The following is a 23,590-nucleotide window of genomic DNA, read 5'->3' as shown; positions in this document are numbered from 1 at the left end:
CCAATAGAATCAGAGAATCATTTCCCCCTTAGCAACATATAAACATCTGTCTTTCCATATCTATAAATGTAGACCCATATCATTCTGGTTAGTGGCCTTGTGGTTTTCATTGTGTCGATACGCCATAGTTATTTAACCAAATTCCTAGTGATAAATGTTCAGGTTATTTCAAATTGATCAGCACTATAAACTCTGCAGTACTTCACATCCTGTGTGTTCATCCTAACACATTTACCCAATCTTTACGTAGGGCAGATTTCTAGGAGTGGGACTCCTAAGTCAAAGGCTTTTAGAAAAGGCTTTTCTGCATGTTGCCAAATTTTCCCCCAGGAAGATTGCACCAATTTACCCTCCTGCCAGAAATGCACGTGTGGGCCTGTTTCCCCACCTCTCACCAGCTCTGGATACCCTCAGTCTTCTCAATCATCCCCATCCCACAGCTGGTGCTTCTTTTGACACCTGGATCCATCGCCATGGCTTGACCTTTTTCAAGGGTAAGCTGGCATGCCACTTTATCATTTAAAGAGCCAGGTGCCCACGGGGACAAATCAGCCTTCTCCATAAGCCAGCGAGTGTTTATCCTGGTCTTCAAGGTTGAGCTAGGCTTTCCCTGCAATGTGTGCCTGGACTTCTGAGTTTTACTGGCAGAGATAGATTGAGCTTGTTTCCAAGCCAAGTGGAGGATCATCTGTGGTCAGGGTCAACCTAACTGGAAAATCATTGTCAGGACGCCACTCAGGTGCACCCAGGTCACCATCCCTCTGATTTATCTTAGAGATCAAGCTGAGGAAAGTTATTTATGTTCTTCTTGAGAAGCTATCTTTTATTTAGTCATACTATCGCTTTTAGGCATCTAAACAAAATTAATAACAAAATATCTCACTTAGATCCGACAATATTAACATTTTGTATTTGCTTCATGAGATCTTTTTTTTACTAAGGTAGTGGTAAGATAATTACAGAAATTAAGACAATCTCCTAGGATTAATTTAACCTTGTAACTTATGGGTTTTTTCCATTTCTGAATATTACTTCCATAAATACACACACACAGACATACACACAAAACGTCAATAATTTTCTTCCTGCCAGGAGTTACTGTCCTCTCAAGAATTAATTTCTGTGCCTTGTAAAAAAGGGCTGATTTGAAGCAGAGCGCCCAGCTTTGTCCCGCCCGCTCCAGGGGTGGAGACGCTGCTCGGGGCTCGGACTCTCCGGTGCGTCACTTGTGGGAGCCCAAGGACAGACGTTGGCTCATGTGATGCAGGTGCCCTGCATTAGCCTGATTTTTGGAAATAAACTGCAAGCGTTACTCAACCTACTTCTGTATTCTATAAAATTCTTTAAAAAAGATAAAAAGTCGCAAATGTGACTTTGCCCATCTTACTGTTTTTCTGGGTAGGTTTGCTGGATGGGTTCTGGTTCCTGTGAACGGGGAGGAAAAACGGGAAAGATTTGTGAGTTGCCGGTGAATGCTCAAGATTGTTTCCTGCACACAAGACCCAGGATTTCCAGCCGGGTGGCATAGGCTGGGAGCACAAACTTTCAAATTTACAGTCTGCGTGTTCCCATTGCCTGAACTTGGCCATGTGGTTTTTCTTCTCTAAGCCTCAAAATAGTATTCATTCTGGGGTCATTTTAGGGATTAAATGAGTGAATGTACATATAACTCTTAGGACGGCTGTTGGTGCAGAAACTACCCAGTAATGAGAGTTGCTGTTACTATTCGCTGAGATGTGGGTCGGCTCTCACGTCTTTACACTATTCAGCATGTTGTATCTCAAGGCAACACCAGGCAGGCGACGGCCCACCGTCCGAATCCAGCCTGCCAGCTGACTTTGTGTAGCCCGCGAGCTCAGAGTGGTTGAAAAAAGATCAAAAGAATAATTATATTTCGTGATGTGGAAACGATATTAAATTCGAGTCTCAGCGTCCGTAAATAAAATTCTGTGGGAACACGGCCACACCCATCGTCTACGCATTGCCTGTGGTTGCTTTTGTGCGGCAGGGGGAACACTGAATAATAGCAACAGCCACCAGATGGTCTGCAGGGCAGAAAATGCCGACTTGCTGGCCCTTTCGAGAACGCCTGTGGACCTTGCTCTAGGGGCTGTGGAGTGCTGAGCGCGCGAGGACTTCTGTCCTCGCTCAGGACCAAGGAGGGACTGCTCTCTGTCCCCTTCCCACACGCTTAGTCTCATTTTGCTGAGACGAGGTCAAAGCCACTCTCTGCAACCCAGGAGGACCACCCTTGACAGCAGTGTGCTCGTAAATGCTCAATGACCAGCTTTTCGGAAGGAAAAGGATCTGATGTGTACGGGTGGCTGGTTGCCGTGTTTGAACACTCACCACACAGCTGAGTTCAAGTCACCAACATGTCAGCAAGTGGCTGCAAAACTCCTAAGGCTTCAGGCACTCATTCTCCAGAGCCGTGCCAGCTCCAGCCCACTGCCCTTGAGCTCACTGAAGGTCTCCCCGTGGCTCTGCAGCCTGGCGCTCCGGGGGTCATGTCTGTACCGTGCAGAGTGAGAACTTGAGGCCGTGCAGGCCGGCTAGAGTGAGGGCGTGAGGCCGTGCAGGCCGGCTAGAGTGAGGGCTTGAGGCCGCACAGGCCGGCTAGAGTGAGGGCTTGTTTGGGGCAGAAATACATGACTCATGCCACATTATTTTTGCACCCCTTGTTTTCCTGATTGTGACCACACTCCAGAAGCACACTTGGACTGAAGCTCAAGCCTGAGGCAGGCAGACCCCAGAGGGTGCTGAACACTGGACTCATCCAGCGTCCATTGTGCTGACCAGCAAGGACGTTTCCCGCTTGAGGTCCCACCCCCTCCCAGTCCGAGGGGAAAGCACACTGTGACTTGCCTGTGTTTGTGGGCAAGGTTATTTTGCTCAAAAAACGGGGAGGGTTTGCTGGGAGAGGGGCAAGCTCTTTGTTAAAAAGGCCAGACTGAACCAAGGGGAAGGTTTACGTATTGGGCCAATTTCCTATTGTTGGTTTCCTCGGGGACAAGGCCAGGAAATGCTTTTATCCTTCACCTTTCCTAAGAGTGTGTGTGTGTGTGCGTGCGTGTTTAATATTGGTGCTAAAGAGGAAGAGATAAAGAATGGCTACAGATCCATGCAAAGGTTACTAACATTCAGCACAGCTCAGTGTAAATACTCTCTTTCATCCGATCTCAGACACACATTTTAATCTCTCTAATATGAAGATGAGCCTTGTGATCTGTAATAGATCATAGTTTGGTGGTGAATTTTAACTTTCTTAGTGATACACAGGATTAGTTGTGTGTGAGACGATCAATAGTGTCTTGGATTCAGTGACATGGTGCCTGACTAGGACCTTCATCTGAGCCCGTAGCTGCAAGGGAGACCACACCTGTCGGCATCTTCAGAGGTGGTGAAGTCAGGGTCCTCCGTGGGAGGCACCTGTGTCACGCCGGCACTACTGTCTAACGTTCTGCTGTCCCTGTGGATTATGGAGCTCACGCTGCATGCGCCTTGCCACAGCCGGGCTATGTTCTGAGCCCTCTTCAGTCCACCCTCACGCCTCCATGAAGTAGGTGTTGTTATCCTGTTTCAATTAGGGTCCAGGCAGGAGACAGAAACCATACTAGTTCTTTAAACAGAGAAAATGGAAAACAAAGTTGTCAACCAGGTGCATAGCTGATAACTAGTAACTAGAAGGGTAAAAAGGGGCCTCTAAGCTATCAAGGAGGCAGCAACTGTAGGAGCAGCCGCCGTCCCCAGGCTGGGAGGGCGCGGACGGAGGCTGGGACCATCAAAACCCAGGTGTGCAGAGCGGGGAGCCTCAGGCCTCCGCTGGTGCTGGGGGCTCTGGGGGCTGAGGGAAGCTGGCCCTGTGGGTGCCGGAAAACTGCAAACTGGGTTTAGTTGCTGTGGCTACGAAGGAAAAGCTTCAGGGACATGAGGCTCTCAGGAGCAGGAAGACGAGCGGGGGCCTGGACAAGGACGGACAAGTCCCTTCGTCCTTCTTGGTCCCTCCAGTGTCCTCCTGGCGCCCACGGTCAGCAGGGCTAGGAAGCCAGTTTGCAAACCTGAAACGTGGTCTTCAGAGGGCCAGCCAGAGCCTCACAAAGCAGAGTGTGGAAGGGTGGTGGGGAGAAAAGAGAAAAACAGCTCAATATCTGGAGCATAGCCTTACTTTCACATATGAAGAAACTGACACACAAAAAGATCAAAAGTTATGGGAACGTTACCCAAATCACAGAAATTTGAAGCCACAAAGCCGAGATCCGACCCGAGTCCCGCTGATCCCAGGCTCTACGTGCTAAGAGCCGCACAGCCGTGCTCCCGGTCCGCGCCGCCCCGGGTCTCTGTCCACCTTCCACTCCCGCGCCGCCGGCTCCTCCCAGGGTCCGCTCCGTGGCGGGCGCTGCGTTCCCTCCAGGGACGGGCAGCAGAGACGCGGCTGCTCAGGGCCCTGACCGCCGGCCCTGCCCACTCCTGGGGGGGTTTGTGTTTCTGTGCCCCCAGCCCTCTCTGTCTCTGTCCGGGTGTCTAACCTGGACTGTCGTTCCTTTCTTTCTCGATTGGTCCGCGTGGGCGCTCCTCTGCCTCCGTCTCTGCACCGCTTCGTCAGTCCTGGTCCCTTTCTCTTCTTTCGTCACCTCCTCCTTCCTTCTTCGTATTTTTTTTCATGTTAATTGGCCAAAATGTAGACCCAAGTGGAGTTTCTGTCTGTGATTTCTTTTTTGACAGGTTCCACAAGCTTTGTTCTTAAAATGTTTTAGGAGTGAGTGAACAGGTTGATTGTTCTCCATCCTAAGCACAGACGATCCACTGAATTCAGCAGGCTTTGCCGTCTGCCTTTCGTTTTCCAGGTGGCTGGTTCTCCGAAGGAGTCGGCCACCAGGAGACGAAGCCACCAGTCAGAGGAAGCCCAACCTCGACAGCAGTTCCTCCAGCAGGACCTCCAGCCCACCGGTCACCGTCAGCAGCCGCTTCCTGTGACAGGACGTGTGAGCAGGGTCAAGGCTGGGGAGCCAGGCCACCTTGACTCAGCACCCCTGTCTTCTGTTTCCTGGCTGTGCTGCATCAGGCAAGTTACTGAACCTCTCTGCGCCTCGATTTCCCTCATCTGTTCAGTGGGGATAATGATGTTAGCACTGGCCTCACGGGGTTCTTAGGAGGATTAAGTGAATTAATACATAGAGGCCTTCAGAAGAGCGTCGTGCGTGTAATGACAGAGACAGTCAGGTGCTGTGACTATTTATTATACAACTTGTATCACAGGAACAAGAGCCCCTCTCCACAATCCTTTGTGCCTTCTGTTTCTCTGAGCCTTTTTGAGTTATGAGCTCTCCTTTCTGTGGTTCTGCTCTCAAAAGTAATGTCGGAGACCGCTGAGTCCGTCTGTTCATTCTGGTCATACGTGAAGGAAAATCAACTCACGTCAGGTTAACTGAGCGACCTTCCACCCTGGGGTCCAGCCATGGGTCGAGGCCTCCGGCAGGACCCTCAGGGCCTCACTTCACGTCAGTCTCTCTCTTGGTTTTTGTCCACAGGCTTCATTCCCTCCTGCCGCCACCCGGCATCCCCAGGTGGTGACGGTGACATCTGTTCCAGCCGCCGGGCAGTGTTACACTCAGAATCTCTCCATTACTGAGCGCCTGGGGGCTCGCAAGCCGAGGCCGCTCCCAGAGAGGTCCCTGCTGTCCTGCGGGCTCTCCCTCCTGGGGGTGGGGCAGCCCTGGCCTCTTCTGCTTCTCTGGAGGGTTAATCCCAGTGTCCAGCCCAGAGAGCAGGCCCATGGTGCCCTTCCCCATGTCTTTCCGGTGGGCTCGGGTGTCCGTACGAACAGTTCTCCTGGTGGCGCCAACCCAGTATTCCCGAGATCGCCTGTGTGCAGACCACACGGCACGGCTGCTGCGAGGCCCAGGGACCGATGGAGGCGTTGGAGGAAGCTCCCTGGGGAGCACTGGCCAGAAGGAAGTGCAGGCACGTAAGAAATTAGGAGGCACTGGGCTTTTTGGCCCATTCACATCTTGGCATGAGCAACCTCGTATCCCGTTCCTCCCGTCTTTTCCCTCTCCTCATAGCTCACATCTGCCCTTCTGCCTTTTTTCAAAGTTGTTCCCAGTTGAGCAGACGCTGGACCTCTGAGGAATGTATTTTCCAAAGATTGTTCTAATCTCTGAATCTCTCAGTCGCTGAGTTAAGAATATGGAAAATTACGTTAAATGCCCCAGATTTGTAAAACCATATAGAGACTTGCGATGTGCTCAGGTAGTGGCAATTGTTTATTCCAAAAATTGGTAAAGTGTAGCTATGGGAGGGCAAGGCTGACAGAAGTATCTAGTCACCGAGTCCTCGGTTCTCAAAACGTCCAGTGGAGTCCACGCCAGGCCGCTGCTGGGTTCTAATCCTGGAGGCTGCCTGGCCTGGGGCATCTCCCTTGGGGGCCGCTGTTCTCCCCACAGTCCTCTGACGCAGCCTGACCCTGAGGTGAGCAGCAGTCCAGTGGTCCCTTGGCCGCAGAGCACCAGCTCTGGCAAAGAGGAGCAGTGGCTTGGGGGCCAAGGCCCGAGAAACTGGGCAGAACCCTGGAGCTCATCAAGGCCCTGACTTCCCGGGAGGGGTCCCAAGAGCTGGGGGAGGCAGCGAGCTGGCCAGCGGGGTGGCTGGACGTGGAGGGGAGGGGGCAGCGCCTGATCCCTGGAAGGCTGGAGCCTCAGGTCCCAGGCTGTTCTGCGCAAGGCTTCTCGCCCAAGGAACCAGGAGCCGGGAGGCAGCACAGATGCTTCCGAGCTCTGGGAAGTCGGGTGTGGCCCAGGGCTTCCCGTGCGCACCGGACCTGAGGCAGGGCTCCCACAAGGTCCCCATGGGGCTGTGGGGATGAACTGCTCTGTAGTCACGGGTTGGGGCTCTGCGTCCATGATCCCAGCGACTCCGGGTCTTTATTTCCTGGGAGGATGGAGGCCGGCACAGGCTGCCTGTGCCCGCAGTGTCTCCTTCAGGAGGTGGGGACGCTGGGACCCTGGCTCTCGTCTCTTCCTGGGGAGTCGCAAAGCTGCCTGAGGAGAGTCAGGTTTTATTTCTGGCAAAACTTGGTCGAGGGCCACAAAAGTAATTCATGTTTGGTGGGATCTTTTAGAAATACAGAATGTTCTGTTCGTCTGCTTTAAAATTAGAAGCAGGGACCGTCCGAGCGTTCACGAAAACAACGATTAATGAAAACGCACAGCAGCTCCCATCTGTTACACTTTGGACACGGTGACATGTCCAAAAAGAACCAATTTAAACGTTCCATAACATTTTCTTTTAACCTTTGAGAAGACTGTACCCTTCTCTGCCTCTGCACCAGAGCCCGTGGTGCACGGTCCCCCCGTCTTTTGGTGAATCAGCAGGGTCCTTAAGAGATGTCAACCAGGGTCCCTATTTCCAGACTCTCACGCTTTTCCTGACTTTCTTCCCCTCGTCTCCATTAGGATTTTCCTTAGTGCTGCTGTGAACGTTCTCTTCCAGGAGCAGACTACATTCCCTCTTTCTTTGTTCCAAGTTCTTGTTCTTACTGCAGGCAGGATGTCAGATGAGCTTATTAGAATTCTGTCTAAAACACAGCGGTGAGCACGGTGGCTGGCGGAGTCCTCAGACCCTGACTCTTAGATCTAGGCAGAGACACAGGAGGCCTCTGGACAAGCTATTTTTTAAAAGAAATTTAGTTTAATTTAAATATTTATGGCTTCCCCCTCCATGCCAGGCACTAAGTCAGGCCCTGAAAGCCAAAGGAAATAAGTGCCAGGGTCTTTCCTTGTTACACGTACAGTCACGGGGAGACGCACACCCAGACGGCCCCTGACAAGATGACTCAGTAAGTGCCACAGAAGAGCTGCTGGACCACCCAGGAGGGGCTCTGGGCAAGCTGAGCACCTGAGAGGGCCTCACGGAAGAGTCCTCCTCAGGCTGAGTCTCAAAAGATTATATCCACAGGCTCTTGGGCGCTCCTCCCCTGCTTCCCCAACCTCAGCAATTTAATTTGAAATTTTGCAATGGGACTTTCACCCTTTCACCCCCAAATTAGTCAAAGGCTGTAGGCTTTAAATTAAAGCAAGCTCATGCATTTTTAATGTAACTTGACATTTTGAATTTAGGGACACACGCCATGTTAGGAAACTAAGAGCGTAATCGGCATTTAATGAGGCGGGGTTGTCCCAGCCCTTACAGAGAACAATTAGTGATTAAGGGGCTGGGGCGCTCACCCTGAAGAAGCCCACCAGATCCTTAGAAATGGCGTCATCTAATGCCGCTTCCTTTTTCCCCTACCCTGGTTGTTCCAGTTCTTTCCTTGACTCCATGATCCATTCAGTATGCATGCAATAAATTCCACTTGAAAAAAACCAAATTGTCATCCACAGAACTTGAAATCAACAACTCAAAGAGACTTATGCACCCCTATGTTCATTGCAGCACCATTCACAACAGCCAAGATGTGGAAGCCACCCAAGTGCCTATCAACTGATGAACAGATGAAGAAGATGTGGTATATTTATATAGTGGAATACTACTCAGCCATGAACAAACAAAATTGTGCCATTTGCACCACGGATGGACTTTGAGGGTATTAAACAAACACTCTACGATTTCACTCACATGCAGAAGAGAAACTAACACAGGGATAAGAGAACAGATCAGTGGTTACCAGAGGGGAAGGGGGTGGGGGAAGGGCAAAAGGGGTAAAGGGACACATATGTACAGTAACAGATAACAACTAGATTATTGATGGTGAACACGATGCAGTCTATACAGAAACTGAGTTATAATAATGTACACCTGAGATTTACACGAGTCGATATGACTTCAATAAAATAATTTAAAAAAAACAAATTGAAATCAATCTATTCATACCATACCTTCATTTTTAAATTGCCAAAAGATAACAATAGGATAGTCATTTAAAAAGAATAACAAGGGGCCGGCCCTGTGGCCGAATGGTTAAGTTTGCATGCTCTGCTTTGGCGGCCCAGGGTTTTGCTGGTTCAGATCCTGGATGCAGACATGGCACCACTCATCAGGCCATGCTGAGGCGGTGTCCCACGTGCCACAACCAGAAGGACCCACAACTAAAAATATACAACTATCTACTGGGGGGATTTGGAGAGAAAAAGCCAAAAAAAAAATGATTGGCAAGTTGTTAGCTCAGGTGCCAATCTTAAAAACAACAAGTAATCCATAGGTATATTAGGAGTAATCGGTATGCCTAATCATTAAAGAAATATTTCTCCTAAGAGCAAGGATGTTTCCTTCATAATCATAATGACTGTGATTAAATTCAGGAAATTTAATGTTGATTTAATACTATTAGCTAAAATACATTCTGTGCTCAATTTTGCCCATTGTCCCCGTAACCTTTTTACAGCATCTTCCCCCAATCCAGTATGACATGTGACCTTTAGCTGTCAAATCTCCGCACCATCCTTCTATCAGGAGCACTTCCTCAGCTCTTGTCTTTTGTGCATCGATACTTTTGAAGAGTGTATTTCAGTTGTTTTGAAGGATGTCCCTCGATTTGGTTTGGTTTCTCTTGATGAGATTCAAGTTACCACTTTGGGCAGGAATGGGTTTTGTGTATTTTTTGAAGTGAAAATCTGTGTCATCTCTCTGTGACACCAGGGGCTCCAGGGCCCAGGAGAGTAGGTCTGAAATCCTGCCTCTGCATTTCCTGGCTGCATCCTCTTGAGCGGATTCCTTACCTCCACCCAGCCCCAGCATCCGTACCCTCATCTGTAGAAAGGATGTAAATGGTACCTCACCCTAAAGCCTATAGTAAAGGTCAAGAGGTCTAATGAATTTAAAGAACCTAAAACAACACTAACCCCTAAAAAGCGCTTTATCCTTCTATGTTACATATCAAATGGCTATGAAATAGACTAACGCTGCAAAAATTGAGTGATTTTGAAGAACTGTTTTGGTCAGTGGTAGCATTTTGGGGGCAGTACTGCTGCAGCCTCTCCTCCACGTGTGCTTTGGGCTTATAACTTCTGAATTGTGAAGTTTATGTCAAGAAACATAAATCATAGACACATTTTTGTCCACGTGCTCTCTTAACATGTGAGACTAGTCGTGACACCACCGGATACTCCCTTCCTGGGAATCCCTACGTTCTTAGCAGACTCGTCCCCAGACCCTTCTCAAGACTCAGCTCCCAGCTGAGCGCATGAGGCCCAAGCAGATGTGGATGGATTCCAGATGGGCAGAGACTGGCTAAATGAGGCGCCTCGTCCTTTGAAGGGAAGGAAGGTAACTGGGAAATATTTATGCAGTACTGGAGTGTGCGATGCAAACTTGCTTCTCATTTATGAGTCATTGGTGGAAATTTTTTAAATAATAATGAGAAGAAGAATAAGTATATAAATGGTTATAAAGAACAGAAAGCTGTTGGTAAGAACAGTTATCACTCATCAACCATTTTAACTGAAGATGCCTCTGCCCCGTGTGCCAGCAATTCCACTCCTAGGAGACAAGTAAGAGATCAGAATTGAGCCACATGTTTATAATGAATGAACAAACAAGGAAGCTGAGATCTAGCCAACAAACAAATACCATAAAGCAGCTAAAATGTAGACTAAAAAAGCCCTTTGCAAAAAATACCCAGTATGAATGCATTCGCATAAATTCTAAAAACACATCACCGATACTGCACATATTTATTGGAGCACAAAAATGGAGTAAGAGGATTAAAGGAAGCAGCAGCCTTAGAAGAGAGTGACCTCTCGGAAAGAGGCAGGAGAGTGGAATTAGGGACAGGCTCAAGGACTGCAGCTCTTGGGGTCCTTATTTCCTTATTTAAAAAAGAGAAATGAAATATATATGCCAGAATGTTTAACAATCACTGAATCTAGGTGGTGTGAATAAAGATATTTTCTATATTGGCATCTTTACTTTTCAAAATGCTTCATAATAAAATAGGACACTGAGAAGAAAAACCCTTTCTATTTGAATGTCCTTCCCATACCAGGGAGGAGGAGCCTGCCCGCACATTTCACACAGCCGCGCTGTCGCCGAGATGGGGGGAGCGCTGCTATGTATGTGTCTGGCTTTGTGGTGGGCTTACCTACGTCTGGACCGTCTCTTCTCTCGCTTGGATGTAAACCTGTCAAAGCAGAAAGCATGACTGTCTTGCACACGGCGGAGTGGCTTCTTCAGAGCAGGTCCCCTTTAGTTCCCAGAGCCAGCAGTATTTGCTCCCAGTTGGAGTTCAACAAAAATTTGTTGAAAGAGTGAGTTCAAGCCGACTTTCACTGAGCTCTGCAACTGCAGGTTCCTGCTGGGCGCTGCCCCCCAGGGCTCACACACGGGTGTGGAGATAGACACGGGCACCCAGCTGGACTGGGCGAGGGGCTGAGCTGAACAGCAGGAGCCCAGCCCGGGTGACTGGTTCTGGCCAGGACGCAAGGAGAGGGATGCTGCGACAACATTCCCAAGTACCGGTCCCTCTTTGGGGTAAAAGACTGCCCGCCCTGGAGACTTAGTCACAATACAGACCCTTGAGCCAGCCCTGATGGCCTAGTGGGTGAGTTTGGCAGCTCCACTTTGGGGGCCTGGGTGTGGCTCCTGGGTGTGCACCTATGCCACCCGTCTGTCAGTAGCCATGCTGTGGCAGTGGCTCACAGGAGAACTAGAACGACTTACAGCTAGAATATACAACCAGGTACTGGGGCTTTGGGGATGGAAAAATAGAGAAAGAGAGGAAGATTGGGAGAAGATGTTAGCTCAGGGCGACTCTTCCCCAGCAAAGAAACTAAATGAATAAAAATAGGAACTCTTACCTGGAGGAAGTAACTCATCCAGCGTCATCCTCCATCATCGCACTGGCAGGTTGACTTTGTGAGACCGGCCTCCCAGACTTAGCTAGACTGACACTTAGTGTCAAAGATTGGCTTCTGAGACAAGGGATAAGTCTGGATGTTTGAATAGAACCAGGGAAGTAAGGTTGGGGCAGGCTGTGGGGGCTCCTGACCACTGACCAGCACCAAGGGGAGCAGTGAGGGAAAGGAATAAGGAATAAGGAATAAGGTGGACAATAACAAGAGGTGGGGCAAGGCCACGGGTTCAGGGTGCACAGAGCAGTGGCTGGTCTCCGAGTCAGAGCTTAGGCAGCCTGATCCACGATCTTTGTACAAAGGCCTCAATAGCTGACAACACGGGCAACGCTCACCGACTCCCACACGCTGCCTGGAAAGATGCTGTAAGAGTAACAACAGCTCTGCCCAAGGGAGGCTTGTGGCCTCTGCATTGCTCCCAGGGTGGAGGCCGCTGTCTCCCAGCTGGCCATGGGAACTGCCTGTGCTGCCCAAGCTATTTAGGCCTTGATTGCGACCCTGGTTGGCCACAGTTCCCTCTGACACGCCAGCTTTATGGCTGGCTACACCTCGTGGTGGGCACACACAGCTTTGTCGAGGATGAGCTGGAGGGGTTGCAACGCTGCTCGCCTCCACGCACCTCACACACACTCTGACTGCCTCCCCCCTCCTCGATCCACCTCTCAAGGCTGGGAGAGTGCGTCACCTTCTCAAGGACGAAGGGCTCCACGCAAACCCTTTGTGCCACTCAGCACCGCCTGGGCTCTCAGTCTGCGTGTCTGCGGAGGGGGGGGCCTCGTTGTGAGTCTTCGTCTGCGCTGCTGTGAGTACCTGGTGTGACGCCTGTGACGTTAGTTCAGAAGATCGAGCTGACAGTGAGCTGGGGACTCCTGTTCTTTGGCTACACTCTGGCCACTGATTTTCCTTTTCCAGTTTGTTTTGTTTGGCTGTGTTGAGTCCATGAGCAATGCTTGAAAGTGTTCTCCCTGTAAAAATTCAGAGAAAGTAAGAGAGAAAGGCACAAGTCTGTGCATTTTCTGTCCCTGCTCCCACCTTGCCTCCCCAGAGGTTGCTGCTGTCTCAGGTGGGTTCGCGGCCTCTCGGAAGTTCTCTGTGTGTTTATAAGTACATACGTAAGTGGAAGAAATATGTCGTCTTGTTTTGTGATACTGCATTTTGCTTTATTTGCGTAACAATCTCTGGGCATCCACATCAGAGTGTGTATAATCTGTCGAATTCTTTTCAGCTGCGACAGAGCAACCACAGAGACCAGGGAAGGAACTAGGTTGGGTTGAGCAAGAAAAGGTCACGTTAAAGTATCTGGGCCAGCTCACGGGATTTGTGGGAAGGCAGGAGAACTGGACCCCGGAGCCGCAGCCAGGACTGCCCGCCATGCTCCGTGTGGGATGGTGAGGGGGGGCTTCTGCAGTGAAGACCCCACGGCCACTGCATCCCGGTCCCAATGGTGCTGAGGGCTGGACCCCCAGAGCTCCTCCAGGCCACCTGCAGGGGCTGATACCTCCCCCAACCCTGGCGGGACACCCGCTTCCCCCAGCATCCTCCTTCTCTGTCACTGTGATGGTCACCTTCCCATCCTCCAGGAGACCACCCGGCAAAGCCAACTTAGAAGATCAAATCTTGGGTTGCCAAAATGAACCATGAAAACATAGTGGTATGTGTTAGCAATAATCAGTTAACCGTTAAACAGAAAAATTGGTCTCACACACGACAGCGATGAAAACTGTGAAGTGTGTGGGAACAGACCCCGAGATTTAGTTAGAATCCTGGCTTCTAGGCCACGTCCCACGTGGAAGCTGAGGGGACAGAGTCAGAGACGCGGTTCGTCCTTGGTTGTGGGCCGGGCAGGGGAAACGTAACTCCCCCTCCGTGGCTCCCGCAGGCTCTAACATCTGTTGACAGAATCGTCATTAAAGGACAGGTGTGCTCTGAAATTCACTCAGTGCTCGCTTTTACGGAGGCTGGACTGTGGCACAGAGCTCATCTCAGTGACTAACCACTCCTGCTGAGCGTCCCTCTCCCAACCTCCAGGGCATTTAAGCACACTCACTCACTCACACACATACGTCACACGCACATGCTCACTCTCACACACACTCACACACACTCACTCACACACTCACACACACACTCACTCACACACTCACTCACACACTCACACACACTCACACACACACACACTCACTCACATACGTCACACGCACATGCTCACTCTCACACACAGTCACTCACTCACACTCACTCACGTAGACTGGCATGTGGCTCTTCCAATGTGAGAAATGTAAGATGACTTCCTGTTATCGTATACAGAGGTCATATTTTTGAACCCTAACTCAAACCTTCGCATCAAAGTTTTGAGGGCTTTGCTCCGGGTTCCTTGGTCCTTGCCTCCCGGAGCCCTGAGTTCAGTCATCTGCTAAGGACGATCTGTATCGAGTGTATTTGCTGAGACACACATACCTCTGAGTCACGTTCACCTAAAACATCTGTAACAAGCTGGGTGTGGACCTTGGGCAAGGCAGTGGGAAGCTCCCAGTCTCTGGGAGACAAGAAAATTATGCATACCTGGCCAACATGAGAAGCTGAGCAAGGGCATACAGAAGAGGACGTTTTGGGAGCGTGAACTAGGCTGTCCAGATGCAAATGACGCTCGTGAGGCTGAGCTCCTGGAGGCCGGAGAACCGGGTTGTGATGATTGTGTCTGGAACTCTCTCCCACTGCCCAGCCCAGCGCCTGCGCAGAGGCCAAGCTGAGTAACAGCAGCCACAGCAGCAGACATTCACCAAACGCTTGCTTCGTATGTGGCACAGGGCTGGGCGTATGCACCATTTCACTTTAAACCTCAAAAATTATTTGTGTAGGTATTATTAAAATCTGCATTTTATAGACAAGAAAATGATCTAGTTATTAAATCAAAATTCTAAACACGCAGAGAAGCTCCTCCTGAAAACTCCTTCACGGGGAGACTCTTTCTGCCGGTGCCTGAAATTGCACAGTTAGAGGCTAAGCTTTGATCCACGTGAAGCCTTGTTGCCTCCTAAGATGCAAATGCACTGGGAGGGGATGGCACCCTGCCTCCCCAGTAAGCCTGCCGCTTTATCAGATCTTCTGGGAGCCAGGGTTGGTGAGAAAGGCAGAGACAGTAGGAGACATGTTGGGGGTTGGTGGATAAAGAAATGGATTTTTCTCAGCACTCCTTAACCCAATAACCACACCCACTAGCCGAAGCGAGACCGGAGAGCAGGCAGGGTCTGAAAGGCAGGCCGAGGCCAGAGGTTGAGATGCCCTGAGGAATGGAGACCAGAAGGAGAGGCACAACAAGGACGGAGACACAGGCAGCTGCAGTGCGGGCCCGGAGGCACCTTGTCCCTGAGGCTCAGTCTGCAGATCCGGGCCTCACTCCCCCAACTTGGGAGAGGACGAGGGCCTCACTTCCTGCTCGGGAAGCATTTCCTGGCCTCCGTCCTGCTGCCTTCCTGTCACCCGTCGCACAGAAGCCTGAAAACAGGCTTGGGGTGGGCGGCTGAGGCCCACACGCTGGTTTCACTGCTCTTGCTCGAGGCTGCCGCGGGCCACGGATCTGCTTAACGACAGACGCTCAGAAAAACAGGCTCCTGCAGGAACGGAGGAGCCGCTCGCCCGGCTCCACACGTTCCTCACCAGGCCAGAGGAGCCCCAGGCCCACACTTCCCAGGAAAGGCGTCATTCCCACCACAGTCCACCCAAGGCTCCTGGGACGAGGCCCAGCACACACTCTGAACTGAGAAGACTACATCATGGTATGGATTTTTTTAAAGTAAAATCTAGAAATTTCTCATGAGGGACACAATCATAGTGTTTCTTTTTTGATGTTAAAAGCATTAATTTGTTAAACGTAAACAATTCCAATTTGCCATACTATTAAAAATCTTGTTTTGGCATTTTTTCACTCTTTTGTACGAAGAGCTCCCCGAGAAGCCCACGTCATTTGCTGATTGCGCTGTCCACTCTTCAGTCAGGAAAGGAGACAGTCCATGCCTTCGCCGACCACTCTTACCACTTAATTTTTCACATCTCTGCTCTTCTCAAGTTCCACCATCATTTGATTGTTCTTTTCCCACCTGCAACCATCCCGGGCCATTTTCACAGCCCACCCAGCCTAGCTGTGTTCTCAGTTGTTAACTAGATTATATATAGATTTAACCAACTTTTGAATGCTCCCCAAATCTGTTTGAGGTGTGTGGCTTTCCAGGGGCCTTTGGGCTCAGTCTCATTCTCTCCCCATTTTCCTGCAGCCCCACTGGCTTCCTCCTCCAGAGTCCCGCCTGAGCGTAGGTGATAAAGTGATTTAACTTAGATTTGACTGTTTGCTTTGCCAGCCGAATAATTTCACAACGCTCAAAAGCAGAAGTTCTGTCCAACGTCTAGAGGCCATTACATCACTCTTCTGGGAGGAGCCATCTGAATAAAGTAATTAGCAACAGCTGTTGCTAAACGGAGTGTGGACACAAATGTCCTTTCTGGAGGGCAGTCCAGGGCCTGGAGGCGGGGCGCGGGGCCGGGGAGGAGCGGCTGGGAGGGGGAGCTGGAATCCCAGGCCGCCTGAGGAGGGAGGGAAGGGCGTGAGAGAGCCTGAAGGGCCTGAGAGATTAGCAGGAGTATTCAAGAGCTAAATACCTCTATGCTAATTAGCTGCTGAGAACACAGCTGGACCCGGTGGGACAGAGGAAAGTGGCTCCGGGCCCTCAGTGGGAGAAGATAAATAACGAAATATTGATGGTCTTGAAATAAAAAGAAGAGATGTTAGAAGTTAAATAAGAGCAGTAAACAAACCAGTGGCAGCTCTCCTTGCTTCTTAAGCAAAAGCGGACAGTGACGTGAGCCAAAGCACGTGGGGCTTCTCAGAGAGGCTCCTTATCTAAAAGAGTGAAGGAATGCCAAAACAGGACTTCAGAAAATTAGTGTAGTGTGTTGTGATCATCTACATTTAACAAATGCAGACTTGAACAGACGACTACTTGCATAAAAGAAGATTAAATCTCAGAACATGGTACCCAAAATGTCCAGGGTGCAACAGAAGTCACTGGTCACATGGAGAACCAGGAAACTCTCAAGTTGAATTAGGAAAGATGATCAACAAACGCCAACAAGGAAACGACACAGACTCTGGAGTTATGACAGGATTTTAAAACAGCCATCATCAAAATACTTTAACAGGCAACTGTGAACCTGTCTGAAACAAATTGAAAAATGAAAAAATCTCGGAATAGAAACAGAAGGCATAACAAAGAACAAAATGGAAACTTTAGAAGTGAAAGACACAATAACTGTGTGTGTGTATGTTATGTATGTGTGTGTGTGTTTGTGTGTGTTTAAATAAAACCAATGTAGAAAGTCTACTTTCTTTACTGGGATGTGTAGAATTCATGAATACATAGAACACTAAGATAGTGGGGAAATAACAAGATGCACTAAGGCAATTCAAAGACTGACAAGGGAGTGCTTTGTCTAGTACAAAACTTGGATAAAATTGATTAGTCCCTAGGAAAACACATTATCAACATTTTTTCTTAAAAAGAGATAGAAACAAAGCCAATGACCTCAGAAAAAACTGACAATTGTTTCAGATCCAAGAAAAAATTTTAGATGTCAAGGAAAAATTGACAATCAGCTGCAGAATGTTTCACAGGTGAATTGGTTTTTTTTTTGTTGTTTTTTTTAAAAGATTTTATTTTTTTCCTTTTTCTCCCCAAAGCCCCCTGGTACATAGTTGTATATTCTTCGTTGTGGGTCCTTCTAGTTGTGGCATGTGGGATGCTGCCTCAGCGTGGTTTGATGAGCAGTGCCATGTCCACGCCCAGGATTCGAACCAACGAAACACTGGGCCGCCTGCAGCGGAGCGCACGAACTTAACCACTCAGCCACGAGGCCAGCCCCCACAGGTGAATTGTTTTTAACCTTTGAGGAGCAGATGCCACTTTAATTCCCACATCATTTTAACTATTCTAGAATATAAGGAATGCTATACATACTTCCAAACTGTGTTTTTATTGTGGTAAAATATACATAAGATTTAGCATTTTTAAGTGTGCAGTTTGATGGCATTGAGCACGCTCACATTGTGTAATCACCACCACCACCCGTCTCCAGAGCTTGTCATCTTCCCAAACTGAAACTCTGTCCCTGTTGAACAATGACTTCCATTCCTCCTCCCATCCGCCCAGAAGCACCTTCTACTTTCTATGTCTATGAATTTGGCTACTCTAGGTACTTCACGTTAGTGGAATTACACAACATTTGTCTTTTTATGTCTGGCTTATTTCATTTAGCATAATGTCTTCGAGGTTCATCCACAGTGTAGCCTGTGTCAGACTTTCATTCCTTCTTAAGGCTGAATCATGTTCCAGTGCATGGCTATGCCACATTTGTTTATCCATTCATCCATCGATGGACACTTGGGTTGTCCATTCATCCATCAGTGGACATGTGGCTTGTTTCCACCTTTTGGCAATTGTGAATAATGCTGCTATGAACATTGATGTACAAGTATCTGTTTTAGTCCCTACTTTCAATTCTTTTGAGTAAACACCCTCCAAATTAGTTTCTAATATATTTTAAAGCCAACTTCATGCAAAATACCTTAAGAATTCCTATTAAAGCTGGAGCAACAAAAGGGTAAGTTATTGTTGTCCTGGAAGTCCCAGCCAAGGCATATGGACCAAAAAAGAAAAGGGAGAAAGTGTTAATACTGGGGAACAAAGAAAAGAAAGTTGGCTAAGTGGTCCACGTGTGATGTTTATTTGTGTAACTGAAAAACCCAAAATGTATTCAATTGAAATTGCTAGAGGAGAAAATTCAGTAGATTTTCAGTATATGCAAATAGTAATAGAATATATAATGAAAGAAAATAAGCTGTGGCCAATAACAATGAAACTATTGGGAGAAAAACTTGAAGTCTACTTGAGGGATCATTCACGTGGTAACAGGTAGGATTCTTGATGGAGCGATTGTGTGACACCCGGGTCACAGCCCTCTCTGCCCATCTTGACCAGGCAGTGGACCAGCTCCCACGGCGTTGAGAAGCCGCCCTCCGCCAGCACACAGCCTCCCGGCATGGAGGTTCTTCACGGTCTGTCTCCTCCAACAGCCTGGGGACTCCACGGATGGGGATGGCGTCATAATGGTATCTGAATCCAAGAGTCTCAAACTAATCAGCGGCTAGACTTGCTTAACAAATGTGTTTTAGCTCATCTGCCCATTTTCTTAAGTTTAAATTTTAATTTCTCTGGGTAAGATACGCACTCTGCATTCTACCATGGGGTCCGTCTCCCTCTGTTGCAGAACAGCCAGCTGGATTCATCAATTTACGTGATGAGCCATGTACAGGTAGGAATGTTATTTTTTCTACCATTGCATGAATTTAGTGCACTTTCACACATAGTATGTAGTAAGTGTTTAATAAATGTTATATGAGCAAATGATTTAATTAATTGACCAGTATTTCCAAATAGAATGGCTCACAGACCAATTCTGCTATTCAAATATGTAACTTTGACTTGGAGTTCTGCAAGAAATTTTTTCCCAGATCAGACTTTTTTTTTTTTGCATTCTGAAAAAATAGGTAATTGCTATTTTTTCTTTGGTCTTTTCTAAGTCACATTTGTGGGGACCAAACATGATACTAAATGGAATATAACACACAGTCTTAGTCCTGTTCTGCTCTGCTTTTTAGTAACTCCTTTTTCTCATTACATTTGTCATGATATCTAACACAAATAACTAACATATCAAAGTCTCATACAAATCTTTGTTAGTATATCTGTTTATATAGTTGCCTTTTGGTCAAAATCTAATTGATATGAAAAGTTAATTGTGAGATTACTAAACTCAAGAAGATATAGCAATCTGGGTTTTTGGAAACCTTTCCAGGCTCCTCTGGCCAAAGAAAGTCACCCCCTCCTCTGAGCTCCCAAAGCAGCCTGCACCTGCCTTCACACAGCTTGCATTCTGCTCCGTGGCTGCAATGATGGTCTGCGGAGGTCTCCCCCCGATGACATTGCTATCTCCTAGTATCTAGCACAGTGCTCAACACCTGATAAACACACATTGTCTGTTCAATGAATTAATAAAGAGGATGAACGAAAAGAATCTTTTAGGTATGAGAAAAAATATGACGGCGCTTTTTCTGTTTTATGGTCTGGTTATGCAGCATATCTACAAGGCTGGGGTTTTCTATATATTTGTCATAGGGGAAAGTTTGTCACACTGAAAAGGTAATGGGGTCATAAACCCTTTTAACAAACATGAAATTTAAAAAGGCTAGTGGGTCTGAGTCCTATTTAGATTGATAGCAGCCACTCAGCTGTTATTTTAGAAATATGTTCCAGCCACACAAGTGCATTCAGGTGAGTGTTGTCATGAAACTGAGCCCTATGGGAATTCATCGTGGCGAGAGCAGCTTCAGATGTTCCAATGTTAGTAACTAGAAAGGTTGCTGTCTCTTCGACAGGACCACTCATGGGCTACGAGGACACACTGGAAAATCTGAGGTTCGCTGCTCTCAGCTGCTGCTGGGCACAACATATGGTAGTTTTACAAATGATGTGGATGTTGGGTTTCAAAGTCAGTGAGAAAGGGAGAACCAAGCAATATCACAATTGTTCTTGCATCCCTCAAACCACCCATGATTTGGGGTAAATAATCCTCTGCCATAATATATATGTGTGTGTATATATATATACGCGATGCACAGTGATGCATGTGCTGGGATTTTGGGGGACAATGACATTTCTTTTCCTTCTTGACTTCAGAGCCCACTGAGAGATAGGCAGAAAGCCACTTGTGTGGAGACGGGACGGTACCTTATTAGTGAACAGACGTTTGCATGCACAGTGAGGGTGTGTGATTACACTGTACTTCCTAGCACAGTCCCCTTAATTAGACAACATTCACACCCAGTGACAAGCAGGAAGGACGATGGTGGGCCTCCCCACAGGGACAAGTCTCTAAATACCAGGCAGAGAAAATGAATGCGTGCCACCTGTGGCAGGGCTGGTGGAGGGGCCAGAACGTGAGGAGCGGAGACGCTCAGTTCCACCTCACCATCCCCACCAGTCACGTCTTCAATCTCCCTCCTACGGGAGGAAGGAAGTGAGCAGGGAGGAGAGAGGCCGGCGCGCCCCTCCTGCTGGCGTTCTCCACGTGGGAAGACCAGGCCAGGAGAGCGTTGGTCAGCCCCTAGGTGGGACAGTACGTAATTCCACAGAGGAATTCTTTTCAAAAATTAAATGTCAAAGCATTTGGTGTTTGGACTGCTTCAGGATATTTATTGCTATTTTAATTTGCTGATTCTGCCTGTTCGTAGTCATCACTGTTATTATCTACAATCAGTCCTTTGACGTGTCCTTAGTTAATGTCCCTCTCTGGCATTCAGTTAATACTTGAAAATGTCTCACTCGAACATGTCTCAGGACTGAAGGAACTTGAGTTCCCAGACTGAAAGGGCCGAGTGATGCCCAGAGAGGGAAGGGAAGGACACACAGCAGTCCCCATCCTCGTGAGGGGAGAAGCTAGAGACAGCAGGAGAGAGTCGTCAAATTTCTGATGGAAAATTATTTCCAAGCTAGGATTCTGTATTTAATCTGGTGTCAGGATATAATAAGACATTTTCAGAGAGCAAAGATTCAGTATTTACCTCCCATGCACCATTTTTCAGGAGGCTGATCAGAGCATGTGCTCCAGCAAAAGGAAGACACAAACGAAGAAATAAGAAAACGTGCATTGAGGACACAGGGATCTCAAACAGAAGAGGATGAAGCCCCCGATGGCAGCTGTGCAGCAGACCCGGACAGCACAGCAAGAGGTCCAGACCGGAACAGCAGGAGGGGGCACATGGGGGCCAGAGGGGAGTGGAACAGGTATTTTCTGGCGTCTTTAAGCATTTGAGAAATTATATATTCAAGTATATGACAAGTTTTTGAATATGTGGAAGAAATTAAGGTACAGAAAACTAAGCAAATGAATTTAAAAAACATTTATTAGCTTTCAAAAGATTAAAAGTTCTACCAAAATTAATACACTATGTGACTCAGAAGTGAACAGTGTTTACATTGTCATAATAAGAAGAACGCCAGATATTGATTAAATTAAAAATTATAATGTAATTATGCTGTGAAGATACGAGAAGGAGATTTGGGGAGAAAAAGGAAGAGGGTCTAATCTTCGTCTTCCATGGCAGGAAGTGAGTAGAAAATGTCCACGCCAACGAATCCCAAATGGTCGTGAACACGCAGTACTTAGAAGTGTGGGTGTAAGTGTCCAGCTAAGCAGCCGGAGGAGTTCATTGCGATTATTGTGAAAATAAAGCAGTTGGGAAAAAAGACAATGAAGGACCACACTGTGCAGGCCAAACAGAGCATACTGACAGAACCACTTGGCCTGAAGTCTACCACTCGAGACTCTGCCCTCTCGAGACCTTACCCAGGCCTCCACCCAGACCGTTCCAGGCAGGGGCAGGGGTGAGGAGCACTGAGCAGACGGCTGCAGGCCCCATCCCCACATCGCCCAGAGCACCACCTTGTCATCTGGTTTACCTTTGGGCTACGACGTAAGATCATATTTGAAGAGAACCTTAAACCACCTGAACAAATAAATGTTTGAAAACTACTGGCCCAGCGTGTGGCCTGGAGGACACTCTCAGAGCCCATACACAGACCGGTAAACCGTGCGGCCTCTACACTCACTCTGCAGAGCGGCTGTAGGTTGGCTGGGGATACCAGTGAGGGGGAAACACCATCAGCATTGGACAGGGCCCCGGCGGGCAGGCCACAACAGTCGCGGGGCGTGGGGCTCTGTGAGGTCATGTCCTGGCCCTCAGTCACCCCCTCACAGGTTTGGAACTCTGGCTTCAGCAACGTGGGACAGCAGCTGCCTCGGGCCCTGGATACATGTTTAGGAAAACGGGGAACTATCCACAGAGGGAGATCAACAGCCACCACATCCAGGTGAAAACCTCACACATGCAAAGGCAGCGAGGGGACAGAATGACCTTGAAATCCTGAACCCAAGGGCACCAGGAAACATTTATACTCATGGTAATAAATAAATTTGTGTGTGTGTGAGGAAGATTGGCTCTGAGCTAACATCTAATGCCAATCCTCCTCTTTTTGCTGAGGAAGACTGGCCCTGAGCTAACATCTGTGCCCATCTTCCTCTGTTTTATGTGGGACACCTGCCACAGCATGGCTTGACAAGCAGTGTGTGGATCCACACCCGGGAGCCAAACTGGTGAACCCCAGGCCACTGAAACAGAGAGAGAACTTAACCACTATGCCACCGGGCCGGCCCCTATAGATTTTTTTAATGTAGTCAAAAGTGTAAAAGGCCGATGTACACATGGAGGTTAAATCAGGAATGAGCTGAAAAAGCATTTTTCACACTTAAGTTAGAGGACTGGGAATTTCCTAAGGTAGTCCCAATTTCATGGAATTTACTCCTTTTATGACAGGGAAGTTATTAAAAGTGCGACAACCTGATTTGATTTTTATGCTTTTATGGGACTTTTTGTATAAATAAATTGACAAATTTGGGGGGAAATCCTTTTGTCAGACTAAGAGTTGGGAGTTGGGGAAAATGTGTTCTTCAAATTGCTTCTTTTAGGGGCCATGGCAGTCAGAACCCAAAGAAACAGGAAGAGATTTTAATATCTTCTGCATACAGTAAATGTTAATGCTTGCGGCACGAATGCTTTCATGAGGCGGGAAGGCTGGCCT

At 48.1% G+C, this 23,590-nt stretch overlaps 1 pseudogene; it reads left to right on the top strand.

Moving 5' to 3' along the window:
- LOC124245431 (magnesium transporter MRS2 homolog, mitochondrial-like) overlaps positions 1-23,590 on the top strand; it is an 81,167-nt pseudogene that overhangs the window by 6,644 nt on the left and 50,933 nt on the right.

This window comes from Equus quagga, chromosome 1 (assembly GCF_021613505.1).
Source record: "Equus quagga isolate Etosha38 chromosome 1, UCLA_HA_Equagga_1.0, whole genome shotgun sequence".
NCBI lineage: Eukaryota > Metazoa > Chordata > Mammalia > Perissodactyla > Equidae > Equus > Equus quagga.
The sequence above is the reverse complement of the archived record's forward strand: the minus strand, read 5'-3'. Positions and strand labels throughout refer to the sequence as shown.